The following is a 15,720-nucleotide window of genomic DNA, read 5'->3' as shown; positions in this document are numbered from 1 at the left end:
GTCTGTGTTATCTGGAGAACCACCAAATCTCATTGGCCAGCATAGCCATTTGAGACTACAAATCCCACCAGCCCCAGCCAGCACGGTTATTTGATTCTGGGGCTGATGGGAATTGGACTGCAAAATATCTGGAGGGCACCAGGCTGGGGAATGGTGGCCTTGAGTCTCCTTCACAAAGTAGTATGAGCTGACTATGCATTATCCTCCATCCCTCCATATTGGTTTCCCCCTCTTTAGAAATTGCTGCAGGTTTGCTGCTTTGCCTGGGGGAGAGGGTGTTTGTTGCCGCTGCAGTTTTCCCCCAGTGTCGGCTGCCAAAACAGTTACAGCCCAACCTGGATGGCCTTGCAAATATTAGCATGTTTTTACAGTCTTGTCATGCCGTGCTTGGTAATAAATGTTAGGTCGTTATTGCTGTCATTATCAATTAGGCACGTATTGGGAAATCCAGGGGGCCTGAGTAGCGGTTTGTTTCCAGCGGAGTTAATGGTGCAGCGGATTCTTGACAACGCCGGACACGTACAACAAATGTGAAATATGGCTCTGGTTATTAGTGGGATGAAGCGCCTGGGTTGATTCAGGTGGATTTGGATAGCTATGATCGTGAGCGCTGCAAAACGGTCCAAGGATTCTCGTGTTTCCAGAGACAGGGAGAGCATCCTGCTGGCGGCAGGATGCACAGATGAAGAAGATTGGAGGTCAAGGGCTCAGGCAATTTGGCTCATCCAAATGAGCCAGATATCTAAAGAGGCCTCCATACAGGGCCAGCTCTATAATGAGACACGGTGAGGTAGGTGCTTCAGCGGCAGAATGGGAGGGGTGGCAGATTTGGCTCAGGGTCCTAGTTTGCTTATCTTGATGGAGAGGCAGTCTGGCACTCCAAAAGCAGTCGCTAAACAACCCCACACCTGATTTCCCTGGCTCCTTTTGCCTAGTGGTAGATCTAGCTCTGCTTCCTACAACCTCTTGCTCCCGGTGCAGGGGTGTGTGGAGCTGCTGGTGTGTTCTCCTGAACTTCAAATAAACCGAGCATGTGCTGTAGGACACTCTTGGCTTTTCTTCCTTCTCCCTGCCATGTGCTTGTGCAAATGGCATTCTTGTGCAATGTTTCTGGGTGGCACAAAATAGTGCCTCACTCTGGCTGGCTGCTGCCAGGGCTAGGGGAAGCCAGATGGGCAACGTGGAATTACAGCAGAGGCTGCTGGATATGCACATGTCTTGGTGACTGAGTGCAGGCTCCACCATTGCCCTCACCCAGTCCTATGGCTCAAGCAGCATCGGTGAGGGTTCATAGGACATAAAATCCTGTTATTTTGTTTGTTTTGTAGGAGGGATACATGGTGGTGGGAGGAGCCATTTTCTGATTTGCCTCAGGCAGCAAAATGTCTTGGACACAGGTTTCCTTGCAGGTGGGGAGGGGTTCCTTGCCGCTCCCCATGGCAACTAAAAGTCAGATAAATCGTACCCCAGTGAGGTAGAGAAAGATTGAAAAGCTAGGCAAATTGAGAAATCAAGCATGTTTATAAAATTCATTGAGATTGCAGAATTACACTTTCTTTGACGCAGAATTTTTTTTTAAAAAAATATTTATTACTTTTCCAACAATTTAAACACTACTACAACAACAACAACAACAAAATAATGTAATCTGGAGTACTTGCCAAAATGAAAGCCAACAGACGCTCTCCAGCATTAAGGCTTTTTGGATTTTCAAGGAGTCACTCCCAATATCTGAGTGGTGGGGAGGGTCCCAAGAAGTGGGACCAATAATAATAATAATTTTTTAAAAATTATTTATACCCCGCCCTCCCCAGCCAAGATCGGGCTCAGGGCAGCTGAGCATTTGCCAATATTCCAACTGAGCGGAATTCCTGAGTGGGATAATCATAATATTCTTATTATAATTTATTATTTATATGCCACCCATATGACTGGGTTTCCCCAGCCACTCTGGGAGGCTCCCAACAAAAATACTAAAACACAATACAACATCACAGCTGGTTTAATGCATCTCCCCCCCCAACCCCACTGAATCAGTGCACTCTAGTTTCACTTTGTGTCTTTGAAGTCTGCTCTTGGGACTATCATGCCTAACAGATATAAGACTTGATTCATCTATGCTAGTTGTTGCTGGCAGCAGGAAACCTCGGGCGGGGCCAGGAGCAGTCCTTTGACTGTGCATGCCAGTTAGATGTGTGTTATGCATACCTATTGTTCTGTATATCCAAGTACCTTGGTGTTGGGGCAAATGCATTTTATAAAATAAATAATTGCATTTTTATATGATGATGATGATGATGATGATGATGGCAGGAATAGGGACAGGGCAGCATCTTCTCTCTGCTGGAGTTCTTATCCAAAGGATAGCTCAGTTGGTTAGAGTGTGGTGCTGATAATGCCAAGGTTGCAGGTTCAATCCCCGTATGGGACAGCTTCATATTCAGGTTGGACCAAATGATCCTCAGGGTCTCCTTCCAACTCTATGATCTCTGATTCTGCATCTCAGCAATCCAGATTCTGCACTGAGAAAAGGGCCTAGGTTCTGTGGCCAGTATAAATGGTGCAAATTGAACACTTTGCATTATTCCTGGTTTTGGAAGTCAAATAGGACAGAGCTGAGGAAAGTAGGGGAGCATCACCCCCAGTCACTGGGAAACCGTATTCCCATCCAGCCCCAGAAATATCACCAGGCGTAACCCACCCACTTTCAAGGGTATCTTCTTGGCAATGAGGACTAGAAGCTTAAAAACGGAAGCTTGAGTTTCTCAAGGAGCTAAATCGTGTGCTTGATTGCACATTCTATAGCTTTAGGTGTGCACAGCTGCGCAAGGCCCTTCTGGAAAGCAGCCAGCCTTCAAATCCCCCCTGTGAGGTTTTCCCATTGAGCAGGGACATCCAGTTGCCTCTATTGTGGGGCTAGGTGTGAATTGGGTGTGCTTGCAAGGAGAAGGGGCAGAATCTCTGACAATGGTCACTTAGGCCTTTTCTTGCTCGTTCTGTGGAGCAGGTGCTGCTTCGCATTCTGGTCCTGTGCAGAGCTTGGCGTGAGAGTCTCAGGTGGGGGTGGGCAAGAAGATTTAATTATGAAATGATAAATTGCTTTCCCTTTGTGGACCGACTGTGATGTTCAAAACATATGCTGGGTTCCTTATATGCCGCCTGCCCTCATTTGCTGAGGGGATTCATTGGGAACGAGTGTCTGCAGATCTCTCCTCTGTATACCTTGGCGTGGATCAGGGAGGGATTGAGATACCACGACCCAGGGAACTTGTAGTGTGTGCGTCTGAGGGCCAGGATGATGTCCAGGCTACTTCCTCATGGGCAGGCAAGGACTCTATTCTGGGACCTCCATGGGCAAAGGAATACAGGTCCACACTGGTCAAAGTACTTTGACTCGGATTTTGGTTTCTAGTAAAACCATTAATGCTCCAATCAGTATGCTACATTAGCAAGGCATGGGCCACTGGACCGGCAGGTGCATGGCTAGCAAACTAAGATCTTAATCCAGTGGTTGAAGCACACCCTGGACTCCCAAGATTGCGGGAAGGGTGTTTCCAGCTACCCCAACCCTGCCTTTGGGTACACTGTAAGAATCTGCTGCAGGAGAGGGACTGTAAGCAACATGGGAGGGGTGTTTCTAGGACCAAGGTGAAATGGATCCAGCAGTGCTCGTCTTTTTTAAAAAATGTTTTTATTAAAGATTTTCTTGAATTACAAAAGTACATACAGTGTCTGTTTATCGTTCATAGAATCTTTTCTACAGATCTGTTATATCCGATGTGAGACACTAATATTATAGACAGTATAAGGTTGGGGAAGAAGCAAGGGAGTGAGAAGAGGGTTAGTAAATTTGCATTCTTTTACATAGTGTATGTGCAAGGGTTTTGTGTCAGTACCACGTGAGTAGGTTCTCTTTCTGTTCATTTATTAGTTTTCACTGGTGGTGAGAGAGGTTGGGGGGGCCCAGGGCTAACTTCAGTTGGCTGCAGTGAACTCTGTGTGTGGTGGTGGTGGGGTGTTGTTAGGTCAAGTTAGCCATATCAATTTGTATGCTGTATGGTTTTTTTTTTGTCTTGTCTTGTTTTTTTTATTTTTGTCTCATTGGGCTGTGTATGTAATGGAGGGGAGCCACACTGGGATCAAGGTGTCCTCTTTTGTTTGTCCCTATGCTAGTTTCAATTTGTTGGTTAGCTGTTCTAGTAGGGCTGTTTCCCATATGGTTTGCTACCAATGGTCCATGTTCACTCCTGACAGGACCCTTTATGATGTTCCTGGCTGCTGAGAGTAGGCAGCTTATGAGTGTTCTCCCCCCCCCCCATAGACAGGCAAACAAACAATAATTGTCGTCCCCCCCCAACAAAAATACATACATCCCCAAAATTAATGACCAAGAAAAAAAGAAATAATAATATTAGTACCCTATGTGGCTTCCCTCATCCAATACTCATCATCCCTTAAACTTTAAATTCTTATTTACATTGCATCTTATACATCTCATCCTTAATGTTCTGAATGTATTAGTTTTTCCTAGGTCAACTTTACAAACTTAATCTAAACATAACAACATGTTTTCCTTAGACCAGCGTTTACTCATATACTCTTCAAAGCTTATGAGTGTTCTTATGTTGATGCCATAGCAGGATCCCTTGGAGCTGTCCAAGGTCCTGTATCCTCCTCTTTGCTTGTGACTCAGCACAGCCAGCTTCTCCTGTGAACATCCAGCAACCACAGAACTGTATTGGAGAGTGGCTTGTTCTAATGATATGCCCAACGCCTTTGTTCATAGGCTGAAGACCCACCTCTTTACCCAGGACTTTGACACGAGAGAAAAGGGAGAGGGAGGGAGAGGACCCACCCTATTCTAATTTGTTTCAAACTGTTTTTAATATTGTATTTTTAAATTGCTGTGGCCTGCCCTGGGACCTTACGGCGAAGGGCGAGTCATAAATCAGTGGGTTGTGGTGGTGCTGGTGGCGCTGTTTTGGGGGCACCTAAGAAACATGGACTGTGTTGTTTTAAATTGGATGGTGGTGCTGCGGGAAGTGGAAACAAAACACAAACAAAAAGCCCCCATTCACACTGGCATGATTAGTGGCAAAATATATGTTGATTAATTCTTAATTATTTGCTGTGAGGTTTTGTTTGTGTTCTGTCAGTTTCCTCCTTGTTTTACCTCCTTCGGCCCAGGTGGTGGTATTGTTGTGGAATTTCTTCCCCATCTGTGAACAAAGGTTCACAGAGGAAAATAAACATGTGTGCACAATGACAAAATGAAAATGCAACTACAGAATTAAAACAGGACACACAAGATGTAACAACAAAGGTAAAATGAAACATTTTTATTTTGCTCAGTAACAAAATTAAAATGCAACGACAGCGTGAAAACAGAATGCTCATGCTAAGAAGAGCAGAGGAAATTTAAAAACCATGAAAAATCAAGTGGAATAAAAAATAAAAATGGGCCTAGCAGTTGTTGGATGGTGGTAGAACTTTAAAACTACAAGGATTGCAGCAAGCATTTTTGAGGGGGCTATTAACCCCTTCCTCCCATGCTGTAGTCCTGACCAAAATAGCTCCCCTGAAGCTAATGTTTGCACTGAAGAGAGTTGTGTGTGTTCCCGCCTTCCCCTCTTAAGAGGAAGGATTTTCATTAGGACTACAGCAGGGCAGCCAAGTCTTAACTGCTTCCTTTCCACCTCCTGCAATCCCAATAGTTAAATTTGCTCACCCAGCAGGCGCTACTTAATTTTTAAAACAACAAGAACAACAGTTGTGCATGCTAAATGCAAAATATGCATTAAATGTCATGGTTGGCTTTGTCACGAGCTGTGCAGAGCTGTTGAGTTTGCGCTTGGCTTGACAGGCTCTGATGCAGGAGGAGGAAGAGGAGGAAGCACAAAGGAGGGGGCTGAATTGGTGAGAACTGGGACTGGAGGATGAGGGGAGCTCCTCTTTCTGCACTGACTTCATTTGCTTTGAAAGGGGGAACAGGGACCTTACTATGGAGCAGGAGCCTTGCTGGAGTCTGCGGAGAGCTTGGAGTAGCCAAGGGGTGTGTGTGTATGTGGCAGGGGTAGAACTGGACATGACAGTGACTGAACAGGAGCCTGAACAGGAGGGTGCAGTCTTGTTGCCTTGAACCAGGTGCCACATTTGCAGATGGGAGCAGAGACACCCGCCCTGACAGAGCGCGTGCTTGCGATTCTTCATTTATTTCACAAAATTTGCCAACTGCTGGGAGCCAGAAGCTGGGAGAGGGCTGCTGTTGCGCCCAGGACCTACTTTGGGGCTTCCCATTGGGGCTTCTGGTTGGCCACAGGGAGAACAGGGTGCTGAATTAGATGGGCCTTTGACCTGGCCAAGGCTCTCCTGGTGTTCTTACAATAGAGGATGCAGCCACTGGGACTTTTAAGTTTAGAGAAAGGCAAATAACAGGCGATATGATAAAGGTTTATAAAATTATGCATGGCATGGAGAAAATAGATAGAGAAAGGTCTCTCTCTCTCTCTCATCACACTAGAACTCCTGGACATCCACTGAGGCTGCATGCTGGAAGATTCAGGGCAGATAAAAGAAAGGACTTCACACAGCACATAGTTAAGTGGCCCTCGCAATAAGGTGACAGAGCTATTTATATGCAGCGCTACTCCTGCGTGGGGACAGCCGGCTCCGAACTTCAAAGGTCATTAGCCTTTGGAACTCACTCCAGCAAGAGGCAATGATGGCCACCAACCTAGATAACTTGGAAAAGAGGATCGGGTATATTCATGAAGGAAAAGGCTTCCAATGGCTACTAGCTACTATAACTATGCTCTGTCTCCACATTCAGAGGCATTTATGCTTCTGAATACTAGTTGCTAGAAGCCATACAAGGGTGCGGGTGGCACTGTGGTCTAAACCACTGAGCCTCTTGGGCTCGCTGATCAGAAGGTTGGAAGTTTGAATCCCCGTTACGGGGTGAGCTCCCGTTGCTCAGTCCCAGCTAGCAGTTCGAAAGCACACCAAAAAGTGCAAGTAGATAAATAGTTACCACTCCGGCAGGAAGGTAAACAGCGTTTCCGTGCGCTGCTCTGGTTTCGCCAGAAGTGGCTTAGTCATGCTGGCCACATGACCCGGAAAAATTGTCTGCAGACAAACGCCGGCTCCCTCGGCCTGTAAAGCGAAATGAGCACCACAATCCCAGAGTCATCTGCGACTGGACTTAACTGTCAGGGGTCCTTTAGAAGCCCCAGGAGGGGAGAGGGCTCTTGTACTCTAAAAACAGGATGCTGGACTAGATGGGCCATTGGCCAGATCCAGGGGGCTTGTCTGATGTTCTTATAATATGGGCAGCCAGCTGGCACATCCAGGCTTCACGGGGCACCCAGAGTGATTAATTAAGGCATTGGAGCTATCTTGAATGGAGTATATGGCATGGAGGTCCTGGCGCCCCTTGTCACAGCAGACTTTTTTAAAGGGGCTGCTCCGTTTCCTTCCTGCCACTCCCATTCCCAGGCTGTTCTCTCTCCCGCCCCGGGAAATGGCGTGCAAATGGCCTTTTGAGGGTTGAGACTCCGCATTAGCAATTTTGGGAGTAATGAGTAATGTAATGAGAAATCGTGTCTCTTAATTTCCCGCACAGTAAGAGTCAAGAGGGAGGGTCACGGCCCCCGGCGCAAGAGAGTGCGCTGCCTTGCTGGCTGAGGCGGCTGCCGTCCTCCGCGCGAGGTTTATGAGCGGTTAACAGGAGTTTGGCAGGCGTGTTGCTAATGGCCTTTGAAGTTCGGAGCCGGCTGTCCCTGCGCAGGAGCGGCGCTGCATATAAATAGCTCTGCCAGCTCATTGCGAGGGCCACTTTAATATTTCACTGCTCGAATACGATTTGCGAGCCGAGAGAAAGAGAGCGTTGGGAGGGATCATGGAATGAGATGAGGAATGCAGGACCCAGATGGAGAGACAGGGCTTTGTGGCGATGAGAGGCTGGGCTCTTGCATGGAAGAGAGAAATGTGGCCCACCTGGCACTTCGTCCTCCGGCGGGCACCTTGTGTGGCACAGCTGCTTGTGGAACTGTTCTACACACTGAGGAGCATGTGCGATTTCTCTTTCAGGTGGGGCTGTCTGGGTGGCGTCTCCTGGGTCTGCTCCTGTGCCCTGAAAGCCAGCACTGCTGGGAGGGGGAACCTGTGTCCCTAGATCAGGCCAGTCAACCACCTAGTGCAGCATCCTGTTCTTGCAGCAGCCAACAAGATGTCCCAGGGGGAAGCCTGAAAACAGGATTTGAGCACAAGAGCCCTCTCCTCTTCTGTGACTTCTTGCAAGTGGGATCCAGAAGCACTGCTGCCTCCAAATGTGGAGGCAGAGCTAGCAGCCCTTGCTAGCCTTCTCCACAAATTAATCTTCTTTTCAAACAATCTAGGTTGGTGGCCATCACTGTCTCCTGCAGGAGGGAGTTCCATAGTGTAACCGCACTGCGTTAAGCACTTTCTTTTATCTGTCCTGAATCTTCCAACATTCAACTTTGTTGGATGTCCACAAGTTCTAGTGTTAACATGTGAGGGAGGGAAACCTTTTCTCTGTCAGCTCTCTCCATGCCATGGCTCAAGATGATAATGGGAGCTGTAGTCCAAAAACATCTGCAGGGCTCTCCTTGCAGTGTCATGTACTGGTTAAAGCAGAGATCAACCTGATGCTCACTGGGTGAATTGGGCCAGTCATTCCTTCTCTTTCTACCTCAGCCATCCTGCCTCATAGGGTTGTTGCAAGGATCACAGGTGGGAGGGGACGGACTGCAGGAGCATAGTGGGGGGGGGGCGGAGAATGAAGACATGGCTTGCTCTGCTCTACTGGAGGAAAAGATGGGTAAAAATGTTGTAAACAAATGAATAGATCCAAAATCTGCATTAAGGCCCTTCTTGGAAAGTCTGTGCAGAATGAATTATGGAAATGGAGCACATTTGCATGGATTGTGTATAGCACAAGCACTCTGTTAGCTTTCAAGGTTCAGGTTTTCAAAAATCATGGAAATGCTTTTTTAAAAAAGCCCTCCCCCAAGCTTGAGAGCTGGGGGGGAGGGGCAAAATATAGAGAAAGGCACCAGGGAAGCAACCAAGTAACATCTAAGTACCATAGGCAGACTACACTAAAGGGATGGATGTCATAAGAACAATGACTTAAAATATTTATCCAGGCAAGTCCGTGTGGTGTAGCAGTTAAGAGTGCTAGGACCTGGGAGACCAGGGTTTGAATCCCCACTCAACTCACTGGGTGACCTTGGGCAGGTCGGTGGAAATGTTTGCCACCTACAGCAACTTGGAGGAAAGTTGGGATATATATGTAATAATAATAATTTAAAAATGGATTCTCCACCAAAGAATATGGAATCCCAAAACAGGTTTAAATTATGCAAAATGAATAGATTTGCATGATGTGCTCTCATTTTACACACTTCTATTGTTGCATAATTCTGGGAAATAGGCAAAGGCCAAGGAGCCACACAAGGCACTGAGGCGCCTTTGCACTCTGACTCCCCTCTGGCTGCTGAGATGTCAGCAGGCTTAAAGCATGTTTCTGCCAGCAATGAAGGGCTGGAAACTTGCTATTTAAAACAACAGCAGCGAAAGCTTGCCTACAGTCACATTTTGTTGTCCTCTGCACTCCTGCAGAATTGCAGCAGAAATGCAGCGCTGAAGGTAGGGATGGGCTGAGCAATGAATTCCATCCCATTTCACAGTCTAGCTAGTCTTCAGCCATAAATTCATTCTGCTCTGTTCTGTGCAGCTTTTCTGAAAGAGCACACAGAAAATCTGCATTTAAACTGTACATATTCTTTTTTTTTTTAACATTACATAACCCTTTCTAAATGTGAAACAGCAAGCTTTTTCGTTCTTCTTCTCCAAAAAATGCACCATTTTATACATCTTGTACAAAATGCAAGGGGACACGGGTGGCGCTGTGGGTTAAACCACAGAGCCTAGGACTTGCCAATCAGAAGGTTGGTGGTCGAATCCCCGTGGCAGGGCGAGCTCTCGTTGCTCGGTCCCTGGTCCTGCCAACCTAGCAGTCCGAAAGCAGGTCCAAGTGCAAGTAGATAAATAGGTACCACTCCGACGGGAAGATAAACGGCGTTTCCGTTTGCTGCTCTGGTTCGCCAGAAGCTGCTTAGTCATGCTGGCGACATGACCCGGAAGCTGTACGCCGGCTCCCTCGGCCAATAAAGCGAGATGAGCACCACAACCCCAAAGTCGGCCACAACTGGACCTAATGGTCAGGGGTCCCTTTACCTTTACCTTACAAAATGCATATTTTTGGCGTTCACTTTTCTCGCATTGCAAAATCCAGAGGAAGCACGTCATGTGACTGGGAGCTGCCTTTTGATCCTGGAGCAAGCTCAGGAGCGACAGATGGAGTTGGTCCTCTGAAAAGCGGACCAAACTGATTCCTCCCCCCACCCCTTTGGTGCGCATGGGTGTGAATGCCACTTTTCTGAGGTTGCTTGTATTTGAATTGTGCCAGGGCAAGCATCCTTTGCTGCCCCTCACCAGGCAGGCTCAGGCTTCGTTGCCCTGGTGTTGCTGGGGTCCAGGTGTGGAGGCGAGATGTTCGTGTGAACCCGCTGCCCCCTCCTGCCTTCTGCTGGCAAGAAGAGAGACCTTGCTCCTCACCTCACCCCTAGTTGCCCTCCTGCGCTTCCGCCTTCTTGCAAGTATGAACACGTCTTGTCGGATTTTCATTACCCCTCCGTTTCCCTTCTTCCTCCAGCTGTGCACTTGGAATGACTCCATCTGCTCTTTCTAATTCTCCAACAGCGGCTGGAAGGGAGAAAAGGAAGGAAAGATAGGATGGGAATAATGGAAAGGAGGGAGCTTCTAGCTAATCTCTCTCCTAAACAATGAAGGTTTGCTCAATCTTCTGCGCTTCCTGCCAAGGTGATGGGAAGCGGGAGATAGTGGGATTCAGTGGTTGCAATAAGACTGGGAGAGACCCAGTTTCAGATTATCTTCTGTTAAGGCTTGTGGAAGGCCAAGCATGTCAGAGAATGCCAGCGTACAAGTCTACACTACAACCACGTTTTGAATCTGTGTACAGCTCTGGTCGCATCCCCTCCAAAAGGATATTGCGGAGTTGGGAAAGGGCAACCAAAACAATTGAGGGATGGAGTGGCTCCCCTATGAGGAAAGGTCACAGCATTTGGGACTTTATTTAGTTTAGAGAAAAGGCGAGTAAGAGGCGACATGATAGAAGTTTTATACAATGCATGGCACGGAGTGTGTAGATAGAGAGTGTTCCCCTTCTCTCATAACACCGGAACTTGCGGGCCTCCAATGAAGTTGAACAACAGAAGATTCGGGACAGAGAAAGGAGAGAACTTCTTTATGCAGCAAATAAACTATGGAACTCCCTGCCACAGGAGGCAGGAATGGCCACCAACTATCAATGGCTATCAATGGGTACTAGCTATCAATGGGTACTAGCCACCAGGGCTGTGTTCTGCCTCCATGGTCAGGCAGAAATGCTTCTGATTACCAGTTGCTGGAGGTGAGAGTGGTCAAGGCTTGCAGGTTTCCCAAAAAGGCATCTGGTTAGCTGCCATGAGAACATGATGCTGGACTTGATGAGCCATAGGCCTGATCAAGCAGGGCTCTTACGTTCTCTTCCAGGGCAGACCAGGCCAGCTGACTTTGGGAAATTGTTGTCTCAGCAAAGGCATAGTCTTCTGAAGCCTTAAAATGCCAGCAGGACTTGACCTTCCAGAAGCCATGCCTTCAGGCTTGGACAACATAGAAGAAGGTGCTGAGGACTTCCCCTCTTGAGTGGGGTGGCTGGCACATAATCGGAATCAGAGTCCTCCTCAGACTGGCATGGATCCTGAAGCAGGGGCCTGACACCAATCCCCCCTCGTAGGTGGGCTTGGCCAGTCCCTGTCTCTCAGTCTAACCTATCTCTCGGGGTTCTTGTGAGTATAAACTGGGGAGCAGGGAATCCCATATGGCACACTGAGATCCTTGGAGGACAGGTGGGGTATTAAAATGAGTTGGAGAGGCTCATTTGACAACAAGAAGCTGAGTCTTTAGTATCACTGGCCCAATCCAGTGGAACTCACTGCCAGTGGAGGTTCTGCAGGCACCTTCTGTGTCAACTTTTAAATGCCAGCTAAAAACTTTTCTATTTGCCAGGCCTGTGCAAGGCAGTTCGGAATACTTCCACGGTGGTAATTAATGCTTGTTTTAACCTTTTTAATATGGTATTATGGTTTTATGGCTTTTAACGGCTATGATATATTTTTGTGACACAGTGGCATAAAATATTTTTATGCATAAAAAGATAGTAGCAAAAATAATGATAATAATTATTAACTGGCCCAGTCAGGCAGAGATTGCAGTTCTGTTACGCGAGGTTGGGAAATGTCTTGTTTGACTTCTTAGCAGGAGGCTTTTCAGACCTGCTTGGATTTGACATGAGAGCTCCCAGGAAGTGATTGTTCAGGTTGGGGTTCAGCTATAGGCTCCAAGGGAATTTAACGAAAAGAGGGAGACACACAGCTTTGGGGGGGGGAAGGTTTTGATCTGGAGTTTGATGTCAGCACAACCCACAGCAGCCATAAATGCCAACAGAACAGCTGGAGATTGGGCTATTTCCGCCCTTCATCGTATTGATCCCTGTTCATGACACAGCTGGCCTTTATGCTTTCCTGTTCCTCTGTGATTAGTTTGCTTCTTACTTTGGAATTTATAGCCGATTTGTCGCGTCTTATTCTACACCGTTGCATTGTGATTAGCTGCCTTTGAGCAACTAACTGGATGGAGAGGCAGGTTTTTGTAAAAAAAAGAAATGTGACTTTCCATTAGTGACCATTTTTTTAAAGTCAGGGACGGCCAATTAGCACTTGTTTTAAAGAAAATTGGGGAGTCCCCAACTGTGTGTATATGGGGGGGGGGCTCATTTTGAATTCTAAGCAACCACCATGGGCACTGCAAAACACCCATTTCACAGAAGAAAGCTGGTGATGCTCAGAACCGCGCCCCCCCCCCCCAATTAGGAAGGAAACACTCACACTTCCTTCTCACAAAACAAAACACTGACAAAAAAAAGCAAGCAGCACCCTCTCCCCCAAAGCAGGAACACCCACCATCACAAAACAGCCCAATACTCCATGTGGTATAGTAGCTAGAGCATCAAACTAGGCCCTGGGAGTAAAAGGTAAAAGGTAAAGGTACCCCTGCCCGTACGGGCCAGTCTTGACAGACTCTGGGGTTGTGCGCCCATCTCACTCAAGAGGCCAGGGGCCAGCGCTGTCCGGAGACACTTCCGGGTCACGTGGCCAGCGTGACAAAGCTGCATCTGGCGAGCCAGAGCCGCACACGGAAACGCCGTTTACCTTCCCGCTGGTAAGCGGTCCCTATTTATCTACTTGCACCCGGAGGTGCTTTCGAACTGCTAGGTTGGCAGGCGCTGGGACCGAGCAGCGGGAGCGCACCCCGCCGCAGGGATTCGAACCGCCGACCTTTCGATCGGCAAGTCCTAGGCGCTGAGGCTTTAACCCACAGCGCCACCTGCGTCCCAGGCCCTGGGAGACCAGGGTTCAAATCTTGACTCGGGCATGAAGTTCAATGGGTGACCTTGGGCCAGTCGCTGCCTCTCAGCCTAACCTACCTCACACGGTTGTTCAATGAGGAGGTGGAATGACCTTGAGGTATTTGGAGAAAAAGAAACAAGCAGGTCCCACCAGACAATGCAGTCTGGTTTATCAGACCCGGGCAGTTGATATTATCCTGGAAGCATCCTCTGAGATGGACCAGATTGGAAGGAGCTCTTTGTTTTAATGGAGGTTGGAGGTCAGCTGCCCTTAAAAGGTTGTACTTTATTACCTGTTCAACGTGTGTTCGTTCAGGGAGAATACAGTAATGCTATAATTTTTGGAGAGGGCTCAGCTGTCATAGGCCATATCAGGCCAGAATCAGTTATTCAGAACTCAAAGTATGAGTCAGACAATTGATGCCAATCCAGATTCATATTCCCACAAAACTGGAGGCTGTGTGTTGAATATTGAGCATGTTGAGATGAATGCAATGTCCTTTCGGATACATATTTGACCCTTCTTCCTACTAATGGAACAATCTGTTGTTTTTTTAAAAAAATAGACACCTGTCTCTAAGCTTTCAGGCATTCTGCCTTCCTTATTCCTTAGACTAGGGAGAACTGCACCAAGCATATTTTAGTATCTGGATTAGTTTATATAGTTCATATACAGTTTGAATAGCACATGTGAAGAGTAAGGGCAGTAACTCAGTGCTAAGGCATCTGACTTGCACACAAAACCTTCCAAGTCCAATCTCAGCCAAGTAGGACTGGCAAAGACCCCTGTCTGAAGCCACTGAGAAGCTGCTGCCAATCAGTGTAGGTGATACTGAAGTAGATGCACCACTGGTCAGGCAGTTTCCTGTGTCCCTCTGTGCTGTTAAGTGTGTGTTGAAAGTTGAATATGCTTCCTACAGCCCTGTCCTGTTGCAGGGAGTCAGTGGCCAACCGCAGTGGGCAGGGCCACTGCAATACCTGGGTGTTAGGCACAAGGACTCACACTGGGGACTGTCATGCAAACCAGGGACCTTGCAGTGTATAGCTGAGGATATGGTCCAGCCAGGGTTTGAAATTATCAGGGTGCCGGTGGCATTTTTCACCTAAAAATTCTCCATTTGCGAGCACCTCAAAGAAATCTGGGTGCCATTTTTTGCACCTGGCTGACACTCAAGGATTACTGAAATGTATGTGCTTTGAAGCCTCAAAGTATATGTTAAGGATAGTACATTAAGGAGTTTAACAATAAGGAGCAGAGTGTTTTGATAACTGAAGTACCGTACCAATATTTTTATTGTAAACAGCAAATTAAACATGTATTAACAATTGCTGCTAAAAATGTGATATTAACAATTTGTCACTTATGTGAATTTCATATTAGTTCATGCTTATCAAAATAATAAATAAAAAGTGTTGCTGACACCCCCACCCCACCCCAGTAGTGACTAGACATTCTGTTTTGGCGCCCACAATCCAGGTCCTAGAAGCCATTTGGCTCCTAGCTTTTCTGTCCCAGTTTCTAACACTGGGTCCAGCCTCTCCTCTAGTAGGGAGTCTCTGGTAACTTATTCAGTTTGAGGACCAGGCACCTGGTTGGCCACTGTGAGAACAGGATGCTGGACTAGATGGGCCACTGGTCTGATCCAGCAAGCTCGTCTTGTGTTCTTATATTCTTAGGCCACCATTCTCTGGCTCAGAGGATGTCCCCCCTGCAGTATCCCATCTTCCACAGGCTAACAGAAGCCAAAGGCTACAAAATAAGGTGAGGACCTATTCAGTACCCAACCCATTCCTCCAGGATGGCAGAGCCTCCCATACTCCAGGAAATTTTAGGAGCAATGGAGGCCCTTGCACTGAGAATATTCATTGCTCAGTTTGATGCTCCTGCACTAACTCTTGATGGAAGGCAAGGATTTTGGGTACACCCAGAGCAAGTGCAGCAGGAAATCTGTTCTCCTTGGCAGCTGTTCTTGCATATATGCATAGCTATTCTCTCACCTTTTGCGATTTTCATGCTTCTGCTGTTCTTTGTTTGACCAGTGTCGCCTCCAATCTCTTTGATTGCACATGATGTATCCCTGTGAGAGGTGCTCTCCATGTGGCAAGCATCTCTGGTGGCCTCCTTAGCTCACGAAAGTGGGGATTTCTGACTCTAGACTGTCTGATTC

At 47.3% G+C, this 15,720-nt stretch overlaps 1 protein-coding gene across 13 annotated transcripts in view; it reads left to right on the top strand.

Annotated features, from left to right (window-relative positions):
• The window catches only part of PC (pyruvate carboxylase), a 260,561-nt gene that overhangs the window by 105,402 nt on the left and 139,439 nt on the right, over positions 1 to 15,720 (top strand). The window lies entirely within an intron of this gene.

The sequence above is a fragment of the Podarcis gaigeae genome, assembly GCF_964106915.1.
Source record: "Podarcis gaigeae genome assembly, chromosome: 16".
Lineage (NCBI taxonomy): Eukaryota > Metazoa > Chordata > Lepidosauria > Squamata > Lacertidae > Podarcis > Podarcis gaigeae.
The sequence above is the reverse complement of the archived record's forward strand: the minus strand, read 5'-3'. Positions and strand labels throughout refer to the sequence as shown.